The sequence below is a fragment of the Scyliorhinus canicula genome, chromosome 15, assembly GCF_902713615.1.
Source record: "Scyliorhinus canicula chromosome 15, sScyCan1.1, whole genome shotgun sequence".
In the NCBI taxonomy this organism is placed as follows: Eukaryota; Metazoa; Chordata; class Chondrichthyes; order Carcharhiniformes; family Scyliorhinidae; genus Scyliorhinus; species Scyliorhinus canicula.
This window is the reverse complement of record NC_052160.1, coordinates 54,002,791-54,024,230: the sequence shown is the minus strand read 5'-3', so window position 1 is coordinate 54,024,230 and position 21,440 is coordinate 54,002,791. Positions and strand designations below refer to the sequence as shown.

The window sequence follows — 21,440 nt, the reverse complement described above, 5'->3', positions numbered from 1 at the left end:
CGGATTTATAGTGGAAAGCAGGTGACAGGAGATGTGCGTGGCCAGTAAACCCGATTTAATTGAACGTGAAAATGTGCAATTTGTTACGAGCCCGGAACAATCACATAGCCAGTTCAAGTTACTTCATTCACTCCAAGCAATCTCGTCTCCTGCTCTTCACACTCTGACAAAGATCACTGGCAAAAATAGAAACTTGCTAAAGTGAAAACTAGCTCTCCCCTGACACATCACATAGTAAAGAGGATATTGTCAGTCAGAGCTTTAGTCCCAAGGTCACATCCTTTAGGTGCGACTTGACGTGGGAAGCTGCATAAGTTTCATGTCACCTAACTGTTACTCTCGTGTACTAAGCTACAGGCTACATAAAAAGCTGTTAGAAAAATACATTACTTAACCTGCTTCTGAATGTGTGGGAGGTTAAAAAACTTATTCCAGAATGTTTTTTTGATCAAGGGACTCTTAACTTATTTGAAGCTTTGATTCCCTTCCACATTGTCCAGTTATTACTCCTCACATTTTTCATTCAGAAACCTTTTCTCAACATGCCATTGGAGGAAAATATGTATGGAGCTTTGCACTTGGAGAGTGTTAAAGTCTTTGTTCAATTTTAAAATATTGCCTTATTTTGGCAGATTAAGTAAGCATGATATTCTTCCAAACAGCTGCATGTTCATAGGGTATGTAATTCAGTTGTAAGAGCTTGCAGGCTGACTTTTATAATTATGTTCTCCTCTTGTGGTGATTCGCCCGCTGGAAGATTTTGGTGAATGAGGAATTCAATTAAAGGTGGGTGGGTGGAGTTGAGGTGTGGATCAGTCACGGCCTAATTCCGTGTCTTTCATACTTGTTTTTCATGGGACCCACTTTTATCAACCAGCCGACCTTCGCGACCCATGTCGGCTGACCTTCGTGACCCACTCTGACTGGCCTTCATGACTCACATCGGGTGACATTTGGGACCCACACCAGCTGACCTTCATGACCCAAGTTGGGTGACGTTTGCGACACTCACCGCGCAATAGGAAAGGGGAGCCTGATGGTCTTCATGATCTCACTCCAATCAGGTTCACAGGAGGAGAGGGCAATGCTCGTACCAGGTGCAGAGTTTAGCCAGTTCTTTTGTGTTGTCTTCATCTGTTTGAGAACGGAATATCAGAACTCACACATATAGGTCGTTATGAAGGGCAATAGCAACAAAATGCTTGTTTTACTCAGCACTGGATATTCCTGGGAGATGCCAAACCAGAATGCTGGCAGCCTCATGGATCTCTGGTGTGTTTTTAATGTGCTGTTATAGGTCACATACAACAAGATAGTCTTTTCATTTGGAGTCAGCTCTAACTTAATATCTGACTCTGGTGTCTCAACCTCAAATGGAATTTTACACACACCACTTGTCTTTCAAAATCTGAAACTTCTCATATTTTCAAGTACCTCCCTGCATGTAACACACATAGGATTTGCACCCTTATTTACACTGGGACAATTGACAAAGCAAGAAATCACCTTTATACTGCTTTGTTTGTAAGTTAAGTTTCTTCTTTGTAGGCTGTAAACCAGAGAGAGAGTCCCTAGAGATAACACTAGCGCTGCTATTTCCTGCTGTAGACTCTCCTGTGCAGCACTCTCCAGCAGATTCAGATATGGGATCCAGGTCAGTCGGTTCTCTGCTTATGTCTGTCTCTGGCCGTTTCTTTCTTGTAACAAAATGGTTCATCTTCACAATCCACTTGCCTTGCTTGCTAGCTGCTAGAAAATGGAAGAGGTTCTCCTCTAAGATTTGATGCCAAAAGCATGTCCAAACAGGGCGCTTGATGTCAAGTGTTTGTGCAGGGCCCCTGGCCTGCTCACTCCTCTGCGTATGGTTGGAAGACTACACACAGCCTCATTTCATTCTCAAATAAAAGGCGGTAGCTGCCGCCATTCTCAATTTAAATGCCAATAGCGGCTTTTGGGTGCTTTCCCCATGAAATGGAGGCCACCATGGGAATGCCACGAACAAGTGCTCCACGACTCTCCTGATGCCTGCCCGCAACTGACCTGCGGGTTGTAACCTGCACTTTGAAAAACCCTGGTCTAATTGAATGATGTGGACCAGGCCCAAGGGGCTGATTGGCCAACTCTTGTTCCTATTTCAGGAAATTCAACCCATCAACTTCCTGCGTCCAAAGTTTAAATGAATGCATGCTATTGGCATGGAACCTTGCCTCTGGGAGAACTTACTTGGAGACTGGAAGTGTGATCAAAAATTGGGGGAAAGGTGTGCTCGATCTCCTGAAATGCAGCCCAGGAGTGAGGGGGCATGGTGGGGGCATGTTGGTGGGGCTGATGGTCAAGCATCTATAAAATTAATCTGCGCATAATAGAAGCTGAATGAGAGTCAACATTCCTCGTGAACAATACCTGTAGGTATGTAACAGGAGTAATCCCCTGGTGTTTACAAAGCTGAGAGGTAAATCGATCCTGAGGATGTGAACACATAGAAACTTGTTTACACATCAGATCATGGACTGAGAAGGAGTGGTGGGGGGTGAAATACAAATTCTGAGTAAGAGGGAATATTGTGCTGGAGAGTATGTCTCATTCAACAACAAACACATAGAATAAAACACTCCTTAAATCTGGGAGGAGTTCAGCACCCGTTTAAGTCTGAAGGAGGTGTTTGGAATCGCTTTTTGCTCCCTGAACCATGAGAGCACACAAGAAAAGGATCAGCACTGAAGGCCACTCCAGGGCTGACAAAAGAAGGAATTCAGCCAATGACAGCGAGCCGACAAGCGCAAAATACCCCAGCTGCCAGTAACCAGAGACAAAAATGGAAAAGGCGCTCAGCAGGCAATTCAGAGAAAACACCAGACAGGTGACAAGCCCTTCTTCGAAATGTAAGGATGTTACAAATAACCAGAAATAGAGCAAGGGGAAGAGTGAAGAACACAATCACCACACTCACTAGAAAGGGCGTGGGATGTCCTGTAAACTGTTCAGGAGAGGATGAGGAAATGGTTAAAGGGCAAACGTGGTGAGAGCGAGAGACAAAAAAAGAGTCAGAATGAGAAAAAGTAAAAATGTAAAAATCGGAAGCACGAGAAGGGAGAAGAAAGGCGAGATAAATAAAGTGGGAAACTTGAGAACTGCTGATGTGAAGCAAGCTCCAACAAGTCAGCTGGCTAATAGTCCGAAGGAAGAAAATTCAAGTAAATTGAGAATGTGCATACAGAGGACGTGTCATGTCCTGTTCTCTGTTCATATGCATATCTCATTGATTGAGGCTCAGAGCATAACTCAAGTGGGATGAAAGAACGTCAGGTTTTATTTATGGTGCTTTTAGACTGAGCTCAATGACAGAAATTGAAGTTTAATGAGCACAGACAAATCAGTCACAGCTGTTTTGCTACTTAACGCCGATGGAATCAGACTCTGCAAATTTCAACTCCACAGTGCTGCAAGGTGCTTGAGCTAAGGAAACCCAAAACTTCAGAGCAGCGTGCCGTGACTGTAAGGGCTCTAGCACACGTGTGCCACCTGTGTCCTGGGAACATGCAGACTGGGCAAATCCCGACATCAAACAGTTTCAGATTTGGCATCTGATTTGCCATTTTGGACACTCCAGGTAATTCCCTCGCTTAATCACTCCCAGATGAACATGTGTTTAGCTGCATGAGGGACCACAGCGTGAGTGCCACATAAAAAGAACACCTTTTAACTTTGAGATGATTTGCAATTTCTTTTGCTGCTGCAGAGCGAGTGGAGACGTTTTGTTCAGTATTATAGGAGGAATTGGCAAGAGGTTTTGGATTCACTAGGGAGTGGTTCTGGACTTTGACACGGAGATCATAGGGGGTTGAGAGGCAGGCTTTTCCGGAGAAAGCCTGCTTTCAGTAATGGGGGAGAAAATCAGGGCCAGAGAGAGAAATTATGCCCCTATGGTGCGGAAGGATGTTACAAATTACAGAAGGACATAGAGAAGCTGCAGAGCTGGGCTGAGAGGTGGCAAATGGAATTGAATGCAGAAAAGTGTGAGGTGATTAATTTTGGTAGGAATGACAGGAAGACAGAGTACTGGGCTAATGGTAAGGTGTGTGGTAGTGTGGATGAGCAGAGAGATCTCGGTGTCCATGTACATAGATCCCTGAAAGTTGCCACCCAGGTTGAGAGGGTTGTTAAGAAGGCGTACGGTGTGTTAGCTTTTATTGGTAGAGGGATTGAGTTTCGGAGCCATGAGGTCATGTTGCAGCTGTACAAAACTCTGGTGCTGCCGCATTTGGACTATTGCGTGCAATTCTGGTCGCCGCATTACAGGAAGGATGTAGAAGTATTGGAAAGGGTGCAGAGGAGATTTACCAGAATGTTGCCTGGTATGGAGGGAAGATCTTATGAGGGAAGGCTGAGGGACTTGAGGCTGTTTTCGTTAAGAGGTGACTTATTGAGGCATACAAGATGATCAGAGGATTAGATAGGGTGGACAGTGAGAGCCTTTTTCCTCGGATGGTGATGTCTAGCACCAGGGGACATAGCTTTAAATTGAGGGGAGATAGATACAGGACAGATGTCAGAGGTAAGTTCTTTACTCAGAGAGTAGTAAGGGTGTGGAATGGCCTGCCTGCAACAGTAGTGAACTCGCCAACACTAAGGGCATTCAAATAGTCATTGGATAGACATATGGACGATAAGGGAATAGTGTAGATGGACTTTAGAGTGGTTTCACAGGTCGGCGCAACATCGAGGGCCGAAGGGCCTGTACTGCGCTGTAATGTTCTATGTTCTCCTGTTTCCGGGTCCCTTATTCCCCCATCACTACTTTAATTCTACCCCTCATGTACGGTATTATTTCCCCTTTTAGAATTCACCAATCAGTTCACCAAACAATCACAGAAAGGTCCCAGTAAAATGATATAGCCCATTGCTGGCATCTGATTGTAAATGTTGTCTATATATGCAATATGTCTCCCCGTGTCTGCGTGGGTTTTGCCCCCACAACCCAAAAATGTGCAGAGTAGGTGGATTGGCCACGCTAAATTGCCCCTTAATTGGAAAAAATAATTGGGTAATCTAAATTTAAAAAAAAAATATGCAATATGCGTCATTAATATTAATATTAACAAAATATAATGCAGTGTTAGTTTGGTTAGGTGACGATGAAACAAACCAGAGAGTACAATTTTTTCTTGAACAGCATCATACAATAATTTGACAGGAAAATATCCCATGAGTAATTTATAACACTGTGTAGACGGTAGCACTGATTTTGGTGACTACCTCAATCCTCATCAAAGATTCAATACTTGCAACCCAGATAAACTGCACAAGATCTTTTCCATTCTAAAGAAGTAGAAGAGGATTTTCTCCTGCCTCGGTGCATGATATTATTCAGTGTAATTATTTCATACAAACGGTTAAACTGGATTCTATTTTTTAAAGTATATTTTTGTTCAACAAGTTGCTGGATAATGTAACAGTGATACAGCTCGTAAACACCAGTGTAATGGATGTAGTGCAAACAATTTGTTTTTTCTGCAGTAGTGTGGTTGCTAGCCCCCAGTCACTCTCCCACTACCCTAGAGTTTCCTCCCCCCTCAACACCCTCCCCCCCCCCGCACCCCGCCCCAACCCACCCCACCTTCCCCCTAGCTGCTGGTCACGAAGTTTGAAGATTGCGGTGAACTGGAGTGGAACCCTTCAACCAACCCCCAACGGTAAATTTAATCTTTTCTAGTCTCAGGAATTGCGCCCGGTCAGCCAGCCAGTCTGATCCTTGGGCGGTGCTGCCGATCTCCACCTGAGCAGGAGTCGCCGCCGGGCTATCAGGCAGGCAAAGGCCAGAGCGATGGCCTGAAGAGTTCTGGCTATTCTTTTTTTTTCTTTTTCTTTTTATAAATTTAGATTACCCAATTATTATTTCCAATTAAGGGGCAATTTAGCATGGCCAATCCACCTATCCTGCACATCTTTTTTGAGCCGTGGGGGTGAAACCCACGCAGATATGGGGGTGAAACCCACGCAGACATGGGGAGAATGTGCAAACTCCTCACGGACAGTGACCCAGAGCCGGGATTCGAACCCCGGTCCTCAGCGCCGTAGGCAGCAATGCTAACCACTGTGCCACCGTGCTGCCCTTGAGCTCTGGCTATTCTGACACCCCTAAAACTACCACAAATGGGCAAAGCTGCACCTTAACCCCCACAACCTCAAACATGGCCTTGAGAAAAGGTCCAGAATCCGGTAAGTCTTGGACAGGACCCGAACATGTGGGAGTGATAGGCCAGACCCTCCTGACATCGCTCACATCAGTCTTCCACATGCAGGAAGAACCCATGTGTGTCCTGGTCAGGAATACATTGTGAATCACCTTCAGCTGCATCGGACTCAGCCACGTGCATGAGGTGACGGAGTTCACCCTGTGACTCGTTCCAGATTCCTCTCCCTATCTCGTTGCCTAATCCTTCCTCCCACCTCTCTCTCGTTTCGTCCAGTGGGGCCCTTTCCTATTCTTGTAGTCGTCCGTATATGTCCATGCACTTTCCCTCCTCTAATTCATCCTATGATAACAGCCTGTCTAGCAGGGTGTGTCTGGGTAACTGAGGGAACGATGGGGCCTCCTTGCAGAGAAAGTCCCATATCTGAAGATACTGGAGCTCGTTCCCTTTCGGGAACTGGATCTTCTCTGTTACTTCCCCCAGAGCTGCCACTCTACCATCTATGTACAAGTCTCTGAGCCTCAACACCCCTTCCTCCCTTCTCCAGGTTTTATATGTGGCAGCCATTTTGGCCGAGATGAATCTGTGTTTTTTGCAGGCAGGAGCTGAGCCAACATGTCTTTTAGCTTAACGTGGTGCCTAAGTTGGATTCAGGCTCACAATGTGGCCACCACCACTGGGCTCGTTGAGTACTTGGCCAGGGGGAAGGGGAGTGGGGCAGCATCCGCAGGGACGTCCCAATACAGGAGGTCTCTTCCAACTGCACGCATGCCGCCCCCAGCTCCCCCAGCCAACCCCGCACCCATTCTTCATTTACTGCCCAGTAGTAGAACAGGAGGTTAGGGAGTGCTAAGCCCCCTCCGCGCTGCCCTCACTGCAGGATGGGTTTACAGACCATGGGATTCTTCCTTGTCTCACCAAAGCCGAGATTAGTTTGACTAGTTTAGTGAAGATGTATTTGGGATGAAGATCGGGACTGATTTCAATATGAAAAGGAACCTTGGCAGGTTGTTCATCTTTATCGTCTGTACACTCCCCGCTAGGGAGAACAGGAGTGAGTCCCACCTCTGCAGGTCCCTTTTCACCTCCTCCACCGGGCTAGACAGGTTCCACTGGTGGAGCCAGGCCCAGATGTGAACTATCTGGATCTCCAGGTATCTGAGATTGGTTTGGGCCCGTTTTAATGACAGCCTTCCCAGCACTGTTTCTCCCCCCTGGGGATTCACTGGGAAGATTTTGCTCTTCCTCAGGTTTAGTTTTTATCCTGAGAAGGTTCCTCACTCCCTCAGGAGATCCATTATCTTACTCATGCTGGCTAGGGGGTTTGAGACGTATAGCAGCAGGTCATCCACATAGAGTGGGACTCTGTGCTCCCTGTTTTCTTTCTAAATTCCTCTCCACCCCTCCGCTGATCTGAGCCAGTGGCTGAATTGCCAGAGCATACAGCCTCATCCCTCTGTGCAACTGGAAGTCATTTAAGCTGGTGGTGTTCATGCGTACACTCACCATGGGAGTGCTAAACAGCAGTTTTACCCATGAGGTGAACATTGGCCCAAACCCAAACCATTCCAGTACCTCAATGAGGTATTTCCACTCCACCCAGTCAAAGGTCTTCTTTGTGTCTCCTCTCTGGGTGGGGTCATGGTCACGTTCAACAGGCAATTGATGCTTGCTATCTGCTGTCTGCCCTTGAAAAACCTGTCTGATCTTCCACAATTACTTCTGGCAATCAACTCTCCAGTCGCCTCGCTAGAACCTTCGCTAAGACATTAGCGTCAGTGTTTAGGACTGAGATGGGTCTGTATGAACCACACTCCGCTGGGTTTTGTCTTTCTTTGGGATCAGAGGTTAAGGTCTGTGTCAGCGTGGGCGACAGGGCCCTCCTTGACAGGAGCCGGGACCTATCTACTTCAGGTCCAGGACACAATTAAAGTCTCCCCCCATGATTAGTTGATGAGAGTCAATGTCGGGGACCTCTGCTTCTGTCCTTTTGATGAACTTGGCGTTGTCCATCTTGGGGCTTAAACACTAGTACCACCTTCCAGATCCCTACTAACCATTATGTATTGTCCCATTGGGTCAGTCACCGTGTTGGTTGCCGTGAAGGCTACTCTCTTTCTGAATAGTATTGCCACCCTCTTGGCCTCATGTCATAGCTCGCCTGATACGCCTGTCTCACACAGTTTTGCCTTACGCTCATCTGGTCTTTAGCTCTTTGGTGCCTCTTCTGGAGAAAGATCACGTTGACCCTCAGGCATTTCAGGCGGGTGAAGATTCGGGAACTTTTGACTGGGCCGTTACGTCCTCTCACGTTCCAGGTGACGATCCCCCCCCCCCCCCCACCCCCCCCACCCCCCACCCCCCCCCCCCCCCCCCCCCCCCCCCCCCCCCCCCCCACCCTCCTATGGGTCAGTTAAATTTACTTCATGGACATGCCCCTGCAAAAGGTTTGTCTTTGTTCTTGACCTGTCCAAGATGACCGCCGACACCTTCGTCTTTCCACCCACCCCCACGTGTGAGCTGTGTGACAGCATTCTACCCTCCCCCGCTCCCCTTAAGCTACCTAGCTGGGGCTTGTAGAGGGGCAGCCTTGACACCCAAGGAGTAGTGCCTGTCCCCTCCACGCCCCGCTGGCCTGGTCCCACTGCATGTAAAGTCCTGCCCTATGGCCCTAACCCCCGATATCCCAGTAGCTCTGTATGACAGTTTGCAGCGACAATGCATATGATGCCTTCCCAGTAAACTCTCGCGAAACAAAATATAGATGGGTTACCCCGGTCAACTGGAGCATAAGATCATGGGGGTAGAAAAGATATGGAGAAGCGAGGCAAAAACACAAATAAAAAGCCAAACAAAGCACTAAAGCAACAGAGAGAAAAATGACTCCCATGTACAATATCTGAAGACTTGCTAATTGCTGCTTCTCACTATGATTTATATTTTCAATATCTAATATGCAACACAACGTTATCACGATATTTCAATACCCCATAAAACTCAAAGCACCAACATTGCGTGGGATAATAGGTAAGTAGTCAAAAGGACAATATTGAAGTCAATGGACTAGTATCTTGAAAATTATGTGCGGTGTCAAACTATGAGCACTCCTACCCTGGCAATCTCACCCCACAAAGTCTGCTCACAGTAAACTTTTATTAGCAGCAAAATAAATAGAACTCCAGCCATGATTCCACCCTCTACACATGAGGTAATTACAGATGATCAAGGCCACCTAGCCCAGCTCATCTCATCAATCCGCAGTGACATGTGTATTAGGAGCAGGAGTGGACTCAGCCCCTTGAGTCTGCTCAGCCATTTGATACCATTGCCTATATTTAGAACAGTGGGTACAAATCAAAAGTACATAATTGGTTGTTAAGCAATTTGGGACATCCTGTAAGGTGTTGTTCAAATGTAGCTTTGGCCTTTCTTTCATTCCACGCACGTGCAGAAGGAAGAGTGACTGTTGCAATGCTGAAATTGGAGGCTCAGTGCTGATCCCCTCATGATAATTAATCACAGAGCAATCAAATGATGCTTGGAAAGTGTCTTCAAAAGAAATAACTACATTTACAAAACAATTCAACTCTGTAGCTAATACAACCTTACCATTCTCATCCTCTGGCGCCAAACCACTGTATTACAATTACGTAGTACAATGTGAATTTGCAGCCTTTCCACAGGTTCCATATTATGTTGCATTGCATTTATACTAAATAAGAGTGCAAATAGTATTTTTTAAAATTCTACTTGTTGTTTAAGGTGTGAAATCAACAGAAAAATCAAGTGGAGAAATATAATTAATAAATAAGAAACTCCAACAGCAAAAAAATAGTGTGACACTCTCAAGTGTAGTCATTTCTAGAAGCACCTACAGGGTTGGGTTTCCATAAATATCCTTTATGGGAAAAGCCCTTTATGCTGTTTCACTAAGATTTCAATGGATCTTTTTTGATAAAGTTACAATGGATGATTGGAAATCCTCAGTTCCAGCGAAATGTTATTCCCTGCAGGGTGACCAGTTTCTGCTAGATTTAAAACAGGATGGTGCAGGGTGGAGTGAACCGAGGAAGGAGCAGAGATTTGTAAAACTTACCTTTAAGTAACCTCTTGGGGACAAATAGGGATTTCATTTCATCATTCCAGATTTTTGGTTTCTTACTTCAATTTTGGTGAGCCCCAAGATTCTCAACACAGCATGTCTTCAGAATTTTGTCAACTTATGTTTTGTGGTGCCAAACCTTAAAGTTCACTCCCCCAACCTTCAAACCCCCCTCCTCAATGCCCAAACCCACTTCCCCGCCAGCACATCCCAACTCCCTCCAACCTCCCTGTCATCCACCCAAACCAACCTCCTCACTCCCCCAACCCCCTGCCCATGCCGCACAACTTCCCCACCTCCCAGCCCTCTCAACCATCTATCCCCACCGTCTGTGTGCTGATACCATAACAGGACGAGCCACAGGGTAATCGCGTGGAATGATTTGCCCAGAGTTTTCTCTCCTTCTGGCCTCATGTTGAAGTATAGGCTGGAATGCTCCGGCCGTTCACTGGTGGGGGGTGATTCACTGGTCCCGACGGCAGTGAAACCCCACCTGCGGGTTTTCCGGTGCCGTGGAGTGGCTTCAATGGGAATTTCCATTGACAGCGGCGGGAGCAGAGAATCCCGCCACCAGCGAACAACACACGGGAAACACACGGCTGGGAGGCCGGAGAATCCCACCCATAGTCTCAGGGGTGCTGCAGGATGGTCAGTCCCTCAGCAGGGCATCCATCCTCCATGCGTCCACACCAAGAGAGGGGATGTGGATGGGTGAGGAAGGCCATGGAAAGTACCAAAGCTGAGCCGTGCTATGTCCTCACCTGATACTCACATCTGTACGTTTACCAGCCGGGGTTGCTGAGTAACAATCAGATAGCACGGCATCCTGGATTATTGTTTGCTCCCTACTCTGAGTGTAGCACCATGTGAGACCTGATAAGTTAGCATAGAACTCAACCTAACCTGGGATGATAAAAGAGGGGAACACGAGACATAAAAAAATAAAAGCAGGAGTTGACCATATGGCCCCTCCAGGTGCTCCATTCAATAAGATCATGGCTGTTCCTGAGCTTCAACTCCATTGTCACGCTCACTCCCCATATCCTCTAATTCCCTGAGAGACCAAAAATCTGACCCAATCTTAAATATGTTCAGTGATGGAACACCCATCACCCTCTGGTGCAGAGAATTCTACAGAGTCACAACCCTTTCAGTGAAGTAATATTCTTCTCCTCTCAGTCCTAAATGATTGGCCCCTTAATTGAGGCTGTGCCACCATGTTTTACATTCCCTGGCCAGTGGAAACAATAGCTCAGCATCCACCCTCTCAAGATCCTTCAAAATGTTGTATGTTTGAATGAGATTATCTCTCATTCTCCTAAACGCCAGAGGATACAAGTTCATAAGACATGGGAGCAGGATTAGGCCATTTGGCCCATCGAGTCTGCTCCACCATTTGACCATGGCCTTATCTCATCCTGGCTTGAACTCCACCGTCCTGCCCATTCCTCACAACCCTTCAACCCATTACCAATTAAAAATCTGGCTAATTCTCCTTAAATTTACTCACTGTCCCAGCATCCACCGCACTCTGGGGTAGCAAATTCCACAGTTACACATCCCTTTGGGAGAAGAAGTTTCTCCTCAAATCTGTTTTAAATTTGCCACCTCTTGTCCTAAGACTATATCCTCTCACTGAAGAATCCCCAGAAGAGGAAGCATCTGCTCCACGTCGACTTTATCCCATACATTTATCATCTCGTATACCTTAATTTGATCTCAATATAAGGCCAATTTTCTCAACCTCTCATCCATGGTGGTCCCTCATCCCAGGATCACTGTAATGAACCTTCGCTATACTGCCTGCAATGAATTATATTGTTTCTGAAATGTAGAGACCAAAATTGCACACGATGAGGGGAAGGACCAAGGGAAGGGGGCGGGGGGGGGGGGGGGGGGGGGTGGAGTACAAGGTCAGAAAGAGAAAGGATGCAAATTGAGTATAGGGAAGGGGTGGGGGAAGGAAAGGAGCAGAAGGGAAAGGGGAGGGGATGGAAGGGGAAGTGGAGGGAGGCGAGAGTAAGTGGGAACATGGCAATTTCTAAAGAATGAACACATTCCAAAGTAGGATTGATTGCCCAAAATCCTACCTCACCCAACCTCTTCCACTACCAATCATTTATGGCACATTGCCTTTTAACTTCATGACATTGTCAAGTTTCCTCATTCTAACACTGCTGGCACCCTCTAAATTATCCTGGTGGGTTAGGATCAATAACGTTGTCTAAAATTTAACTTGCTTAATGCATAATAAATATTATATTGTTCAATAACCCTCGTGGGTTGAAGTATTTTTCTAATCAGGCTTACCTTAATAGGAATGATTATACCATCAGATAATATACAGAGTGTGACGTGATTCTAGTACCAATTTGCAAAATTTGGAATAATGCCAGCAATATGCTTATTTTAGGATGCACAGTCTGAGTAGATCTGACTGTATATTCAGCCCGCAGATGTACAGTTTACCTCAAGGAGATTACTGCTTGTTTGGCTCAGTTGGTAGCACTCTCGCCTCTGGGTCAGAATGTTCAATGGGTCTAAGTTCTGCTTCAGCGACTTGAACACATCATCTGGGCTGACATTTCACTGTGGGACTGAGGGGTAAAGCAAGAAAGGTGCTCCAGAAAAGCAATCTTTCTTTTCTTTTTACACCTACCCATGTGCAGTTGCACTGAAAGGTCAGCCATTCTTTCAGAGCAGCAGTCAGGCAGCTGAGGTCAACGATTCTGCTGGCCCCGTATTAGGCGCAAATGCAATGATCTTCCCCATTGTTGAGCTCCATTGGGGAAGGGGAACATAACCCCTCAAGTCACCCCTTGGATCATGGCTGATTTATACTATCAGCTCATTTAGCTGACTTTGCTCCATCCTCTTTGATTTCTTTAACTAACAAAATTCTATCAATTTCACTTCTTGCCAGTTTCAACTGACATAGTGGCCGCAGCCAATGAGGGAGAGAGTTCCAGGATTCTACAACGCTTTGCACGGAGAATAGCTGAAGAAATAAGCAGAGTGGTGAGTGCTAAAGAAGTAAGGATATAAGTGTAAACAGCTCCCCATGTTAGATGGACAATCAGGCCTGGATTTTCGCTCCCAGTTGGAAACACAAACTAGGGTGTGTCCTGGCTCAGCAATTTCGACCTGGGAGAAAGTGTCCCAGGAGCAATGGTTTTCATTTTGGGCTGGCACGGGTCTCTGAGAGTCAGGTCAGGCGACTTGGGAACAAATACAATGCCTGCTGTGTGCGGAGGCAGGCTTGGAAGAAGGTTTGCCCCTTGGTGCTCCAGCACTGTGTTGAAGTTTGCAAACCTCAATAAAACATAAAACAGCCCTCTTGCCCTCACCCCTCACACTCCCTCAACCCCCACACACACTCCATGGTAATCTACATCTCTCTTCCCATCCCCCTTTGCCCCCATACATATAATGCCACCTCATCCCCCGTTTCCCACCCCTTGACCCTTTATACTGCAATACCAACTTGGTGCCAACCCATCCCCCACTCACCCATTGCCCTGATATCTAATGTGCCAACTCACCCATCATGGGCATACCTCAGGTGTTGTACGAAGATTAAATAATATAAAATTCTTGCCCATTGCAGACTTTATTTAAAAATATTCAATCTTAAAATTCCATTTATTACATTTACATTCCTTCAACTACAAAATCGCTTATCAGAAGAAACATTTCATTAAAGTGCACAACCGTTTAGAAAAACAAACATTGGAATTGATCGTCCCATTCGAAACAATCTTGCAGTTGTCAACCAAACTGTGAAATGGTAGGCACCCTACTGTGATAATGGAAGGTTGTGAAATCAGTCATGCAGCCCTAATTTAGTAATGGTAACCCTCAAGCTTATATCAACAGAGTGAAATTGCAAGCAATGATTTTTTTAAAGCACTTCAGATATTTATTTAAGTTTTAAAGGGCAGGAGTTTAAATGTTTTGACAGCTTGACAGTTGCCTTTTCCAGTTAATTTTGACATCTTTGACTGTGGCTTTGATAATGCATTTTGACAAATTGGATAGTTCCAATGTGCTTGACAGTTAATTAAATTTATGTACATTCATGTCTACTTTTAATAATCCTAAGCGGCATGTTATTTCTCCCAAGAGGTACCTGACATCCCCGGGAGGGTCTGTGCCAAATGTGTCCCAGGATCATATCAAATGGGGAAACCTTCATCTCCAAAAGGGTACCCTACCTCGCCAAAGGACTGCACAAAATTTGCACCTGTTTGTACCAGGTCTAACCTGCTCATGTCATGTTTCACACACTTGGGACATCAAAATGAAAGGAGTGGAGGAAGCTGCTGCTATAAATGGGCAGGTGCCTCCACAAAACATGTATGGGCAAAGTCCAATCCATTCCCGTGCCCGCAAAAGTGATAGGTGGCATATCCGGGGGTGGCACTTCCAATTGTCAGCCTCCTCTGCCATTTGTGCAGTGAATTTAGAAAAATTTAGACGAGTGAGTTGTGATCTAATTGAAATATATAAATTGAGAAGGTTTGATAGGGAAGATAGCGTAAGGATGTTTCAACTTGCAGGAGAGACAGAACGATGAAACACAAATTACGGTTTAGAGATCTACCGTTTAGGATGGAAATTAAGATTTTTTTCCTCGATATTCGGGTCATTAACCCGTGGAATTCTCTTCGCAGGAAGCGTTGGAGTCTGGGTCATTGAATTTATTCGAGGCAGAGTTAGATAGATTTTTGATGGAGAAAGGAATCAAGGCGAGAAGATGGCAAAGTGGAGTTGCGGCACAACCAAGATCAGCCATGATCTAATCTGATGGGTCAGCAGGCTCAAAGAGATGAATGGCCTACTTCTGCTCCTGAGTCCTATGTTCCAGGCTTCATCATGAGCTTCAGGGTAGAAGAGGCTGATAATGGAATTTGGCTCCTTGTAAAGGCTCTGGGGGTGCAATGGATGATTGGTAATGCAAATTTAATGGCAGTGAATTGATCTGATATCCCTTCTGAGTCTCTTTTCAATTGACTTCCATTGCATTACCAATCATCCATTGCACCCCCAGAGCCTTTACATTTTGGCTTATGTATAGCTTTTATTATGTGAAGATTGTAAATGGTAGAAATGCCCAGTAGCTAGCACCTTTTAAGTACTAAAATATTCTAACGTGTGTCACAGGAGCACAAATAGACTAAAATGTACACCAAAGGCAAAGAATGTATATTGGAATAGATCACCAAAAGCTTAGTCAAAGAGATGGGTGTGAAGGAGAATATTAAATGAGAAAAGAGTTAGACAGGAGGAGAAGTTTAAAGAGTGTATTCCAGAGTTTTGGGTCTAGGTACAGCCACCAATGATGGATCAATGGATATTAGGGATTTATTGTAAAAGCACATGATAGAATGGTGGGCAGGCACAAATAGCCTAATTCTGCTCCAAAATCATATGAGCATATGACAGAAATGGAGGAGGGGATGCATTTCAGGGGGTTATGACAGGTTTGACGAAAACCAAGAGATACAGGAATAAGTGATCATAAGCGCAAAGATTTAATTGACTGGAAACTTAACTGCAGATCAAGAGAAAAGCAATGAACCTGCAGCATTAAGCTCACAGCATAAAGTACAAATAGTGGACAGAAAGAGCACGGGAGATTCACAAACTCGCAGACACCAATAATATGCACAAATTCTTTAGCTAGCCACCCTTCCTGAAAATTCCGACATCATTTTCATTTTCAATTTTACCCAATGTCCTTTGGAAATGGCAGATCCATTGAACAGATATTTTGTGCCAACCTTCACTGTAGAAAACACAAATAACATCTCAGAAATAATTATAAATCAAGAAGTAAAGGGAGGGAGGAAGTTAAAACAATTATAATCACCAGGATAAAAATAGTCACAGTCCCTTCACTTCAAATCTGCAAGGCCCGTATTTAAATCATTACCATTCATACGTTCTCATTATCAGGACTAACATTTTAACAGGTCATGCCTGGTTTAGCTCGTGCTACCCATCTCAATGTTGGCGGGATATGAATATTAATCTATGATGCTGACACAACTAAAGCAGAAACAATTAAGAGAATTATCAGTGCTAAAGGCTGACAAGTCCCCAGGTCCCGATGAACTTTATCCTAGGATCTTAAAAGAGTGGCTGCTGAGATAGTCCATGCATTGGTTTTAATTTTCCAAAATTCCCTCAATTCTGGAGTGGCCTCATCAGATTGGTAAATGGCAGGTGAAATTCCTCTAATGAAAAAATGAGGGAGCCAGAATACAGGAAACTACAGGCAGTTAGACTAATATCTGTCATAGGGAAAATGTTGATATCTATTTGGGCAGCACGGGAGCACAAGTGGATAGCACTGTGGCTTCACAGCGCCAGGGTCCGTGGTTCGATTAGCGCTGGGTCACTGTCTGTGCGGAGTCTGCACGTTCTCCCCGTGTCTGCGTGGGTTTCCTCTGGGTGCTCCGGTTTCCTCCCACAGTCCAAAGACATGCAGGTTAGGTGGATTGGCCATGATAAATTGCCCTTAATGACCAAAAAGGTTAGGAGGGGTTATTGGGTTACGGGGATAGGGTGGAAGTGGGTCGATGCAGACTCGATTGGCGGAATGGCCTCCTTCTGCACTGTATGTTCTATGTTCTAATTATTAAGGAAGTTATAGAAGGACACTTAGAAAATCTCAATGGAATCAGGAAACATGGTTTTCTGAAAGACAAATCATGTTTGACTAATTATTGCCATTCTTTGAGAAAGTAATAAAGCAACATGGATAAAGGGGAACCTGTGGATCTGTTGTACTTGGATTTCCAGAAGGTGTTTGATAAAGTGCTGCATCAAAGTACACTTCACAAAATAAGAGCTTATTGTGTAGGGGGTAGCATATTAGCAAAGATAGAGGATTGATGAGACAACAGGAAATAGAGAATAGAGATAAATGGATCATTTTTGGGTGGGCAAGATGTAATGAGTGGCGTTTCACAGTGATCAGTGCTGGGTCCTCAACTATTTACAATCTGTATCAATCACCTGGATCAAGGGACTGAATATATGGTTGCTAAATATTGCTGCTGGGCCAGATAGGTTGAATGAGAGCAGCACAGTGGCACAGTGGTTAGCACTGCTGCCTCACAGTGCCAGGGACCTGGGTTCATCTCTAGCCTTAGGTGACTGTGTGTGCAGTTTGCATGTTATCCCCATGTTATCCTGCATGGGTTTCCTCCAGGTGCTCCGGTTTCCTCCCACAGTCTAAAGATGTGGGGCGAGATTCTCCGCAAATGCGTGGCCGTGTTTCACAGCAGCCTTCACGCCCGTTCCCGGGACCCGATTCTCCCCCCCTCTTCGGGGCTAGGAGCGGGACCCTGGGAATCACGGTGTCGCGGCCTTAACGACCGCCATTAAGGCCGCGCGGCTGGCGTTTGTATGATGCCAGCCGCGCATGCGCAGGTTGGAGCCGGCTCCAACCCGAGCATGCGCGGGTGACGTCATCACGTCATTGACGGAACCCGTGCATGCGCAGTTCCGCATTTCTCCACCGCCACCCGACAAGATGTGGTGGCTTGATCTTGTCGGGCAGCGGAGGGGAAATAGTGCGTCCCTTTTGGACGCAGGCCCGACGATCGGTGGGCACCGATCATGGGCCTGTCCCCTCCCGAGCACAACGGTGGTGCTCCCGCCCCAAACGGGCATCCAGCGCCCGTTTTTACGACAGCAGCGAGCAGGTGTGTTTGCTGCCGTGAAAAAACGGGCGTAAAGGCCCGACCGCTCAGCCCATCGGCCACGGAGAATCACCACTCGCCGTAAAAAACAGGGGGGGGGGGGGAGAATAGCGGGAGGGTGTAAAAAATGTCGGGAGGCCCTCCCGCTATTCTCCCAACCGGCGTGGGCAGCGGAGAATCGCGCCCGTGCAGTTTAGGTGGATTGGCCATGCTAAATTGCCCCTTAGTGTCCAGCAATGTGCAGGTTAGGTTATGGGGTTATGGGGATAAGGCGGGGTAGATGGAAGAGTAGACCCTTTAGTGTAGTGCTCTTTTGGAGTATTGGTGCAGACTTGATGGGCTGAATGGCATCTTACTGCACTGTAGAGATTTTATAATGAGTTATGATGAGGACAGATGGAATTTGGAAAGGAATATGGGTAGGTTAAGCGATTGGACAAAAATATGGCAGATGGAGTATAATGTGGGAAAATGTGAACTCTTCCACTGTGACAGGAAGAAAAGAAAGCCAGAATATTATTAAATGGAGAGTGATTGCAGAAGTCTTCAGTACAGGAGGATCCGAGTGTCCTGGTACATGAATCACAAGAAAGTTAGCATGCAGGTACAGCAAGTAATTAGGGAGGGAAATGCAATGGTACTGTTTATTGCAAGTAGTGAATTGTTGCTACAATTGTACAGAGCACTGGTGACACATCTAATAATAAGAATCTTTATTAGTGTCACAAGTAGGCTTACATTAACATTTACAGTTTTGGCCTCTGTATTTAACAAAGGATATAATTGTATTGGAAACAGTGGAGCGAAGGATCACTTAACTGATTCCTGGAATGAAGGTTGGGTCTGTATCCATTGGAGTTTAGAAGAGTGAGATGTGATATTTTTGAAACATATATGATCCTGAGGGGACGTGACAGGGTGGGGGGGTGTTGAAAGAAGGTTTCATCTTGTGGGAGAGACTAGGATTATGGGTCACCCATTTAAAATGGGTCGAGGAGAAATATTTTCTCTCAGAGGGTTGTTAGTCTTAGAATTCTCTTCCCTAGAGGCGGGTAGAGGCAGGGTCATTGAATATTTTTAAGGTTGAACTGGATAAGTCCTTGGCTGACAAAGGATTCAAAGGTTATTGGGGGTGAGCAAATAAATAGGGTTGAGGCCACAATCAGATTAGTCTTGATTTTATCACATGACAGAACAGGCTTGATGGGCTGAATGGCCATCTCCTGCTCCTAAACTCATATTTGTATGTAAAATTGCACCTCGTCTCCAGCAAATTATCCACAGGTGGGAAGATAATCTACAGGAGAGATGGGAACCTGTTCAACGTTTGCTGCCTTCAATTCAAAACCAAATCCACTGCAACCTCAGTCATAGAGCTTCATTGTGCAGATGACTCTTGTGTGCGCACTCACTCACAAACTGAGCTCCAGGTCAATTTCAGCTCCTTCTCTAAAGCATATAAGAAAATGAACCTTTCACTAAAAATCCAGAAAACCTAAGGTCATCTTCAATCAGCACCCACAGCAAAACATCTGCTCCCTGCCCCCCACACCGCCACATTCCCCATCGATTAAGGTCAATCGAGGGATCCTGGAAAGTGCGGATCATTTTTCCATATCTTGGGAGACTCCTCCCAAATGAAGGCAGATATAGAAGGCAAGGTTCATCATCGCCGCCAATGCACCAGCCCAGCCTTGAGCAGACTGAGGCAAAAAGTTTATTTGAGTCTGAGGTTGGTAGTTTATCAGGAAGCAGTGATTCCTGTGTTCCAGGAATCTCAAAGCACTGGAGAAGCACCACCAGCAGTGCCTTCCCAGGATCCTTTAAATCTGGTGGCACGAAACATGGTCTAACAGCAACATCATCTCCCGAAACAACTTGCCCAGCCTCGAGAGAAGCAGAAAATCAGATCTGCTGGGTTGTATCGGTTGTATATCTGACACAAGAAGCCCGGATCAATTGCTCTGCTCAGAACTTGGTTGCTGCAAGAGACCCCGAAGAGGACAGCGGAAATATTTCACGGATGTCCTCGCAAAAGATCATGGGAAACCCTGGCTTGTGACCTGACCAACCAAAATGTAGAAGGCTCATTCGGGAAGGGACCGGACACATCATAGAATCATGGAATTTACAGTGCAGAAGGCCATTCAGCCTATCGAGTCTACACCGGCCCCTGGAAAGAGCACCCTACCTAAGCCCACACCTCCACCCTATCCCTGTAACCTAGCAACTCCACCTAACCTTTGGACACGACAGGGCAATTTAGCATAGCTAATCCACTTAACCCGCATATCTTTGGCTGTGAGAGGAAAAGCGGAGCACCCGGAGGAAACCCACGCAGACATGGGGAGAACGTGCAGACTCCACACAGACACCCAGGCTGGGAATCGAAACCGGGTCCCTGCCGCTGTGAAGCAACAGTGTGAACCACTGTGCTACCGTACTGCCCCTAATGACACGGAGGGTCTTCATCGGGAATCTAATAAGGAGAAGTCGACACGTCAGAGAGAGCACACAGATCTCCAAACAAAATGTCTACCCAACCCTTCAGGCACCACCTACCTGCATGTGACATGGTCCGCAGATCGTACATTGGATTTATCAGCCATCTGACCCATTGAACCGGATTGCAAGTCATCATCTTCGATCCCGAGGGACTGCCTCAGAAGGAAGTGGTTTTCAAACAGCAGGTGATAGAGACAGATTAGATGAATGCTGATATGTTTGTACTTCATTTTGAGGATGGCAAGCTCACAGACCATAATGATTATAATGTGACAAAATGAGACATTACACTGACATGACTAATAGAGTCATCGGCAAATATGGGAAGTTTGTCATTGAACAGGTTGAAGAGACATAATTAGGTGGCTTGTTATATTTCCTGATTACATTTTTACAATGTACTACATCTGATAGTCCAAACAATTCATCCCATCCGATTACCAAATGAACCGGAACAGATGTCCTCCCGACATTTCGTTTATAATCTTTAGAAAATATGTTACCCCTTTTCCCATTTAAAGAGAAATAGCCTTAAATCCCTGTGCTCAGAAATACAAAATTCTGCATACAGTCTTTGCCCCAGGGTATGAAAGCCAGACAATGGACAGAATCTGTAAATGCTGTTTTTTAAACTGGGTTTGGAATCAATTCTTCTCTCGGATTGCAAACAGGAATATTTTATTTCCAACTTTTGGCAGATGCCATAACTTGACCCCATTGCCATCAGCACTGATTGGTTAAGGGCAGCATGGTGATGCAGTGGTTAGCACTGCTGCCTACGGTGTTGAGGACCCAGGTTCGATCCGGCCTGGGTCACTGTCTGCATGGAGTTTACACATTCTCCCCATGTCTGCTTGGGTTTCAACCCCACAACCCAAAGATGTGCAGGATAGCTGGATTGGCCACGCTAAATTGCCCCCTAATTGG

At 45.8% G+C, this 21,440-nt stretch overlaps 1 protein-coding gene across 5 annotated transcripts in view; it reads left to right on the top strand.

Moving 5' to 3' along the window:
- LOC119979128 (complement C1q tumor necrosis factor-related protein 1-like) overlaps nucleotides 1-21,440 on the top strand; it is a 56,359-nt gene that overhangs the window by 7,074 nt on the left and 27,845 nt on the right. For 2 of the 5 annotated variants that reach the window (XM_038821143.1, XM_038821144.1), the window contains exon 2: nucleotides 13,220-13,314. The exons of 2 other annotated variants lie outside the window; for them this stretch is intronic. The gene's annotated coding sequence lies outside the window, so the exon portion shown is untranslated. Of the gene's footprint in view, nucleotides 1-5,626; nucleotides 5,694-13,219; nucleotides 13,315-21,440 lie in introns of those variants that run through there. One more of the 5 variants, XM_038821147.1, reaches the window with a different exon arrangement.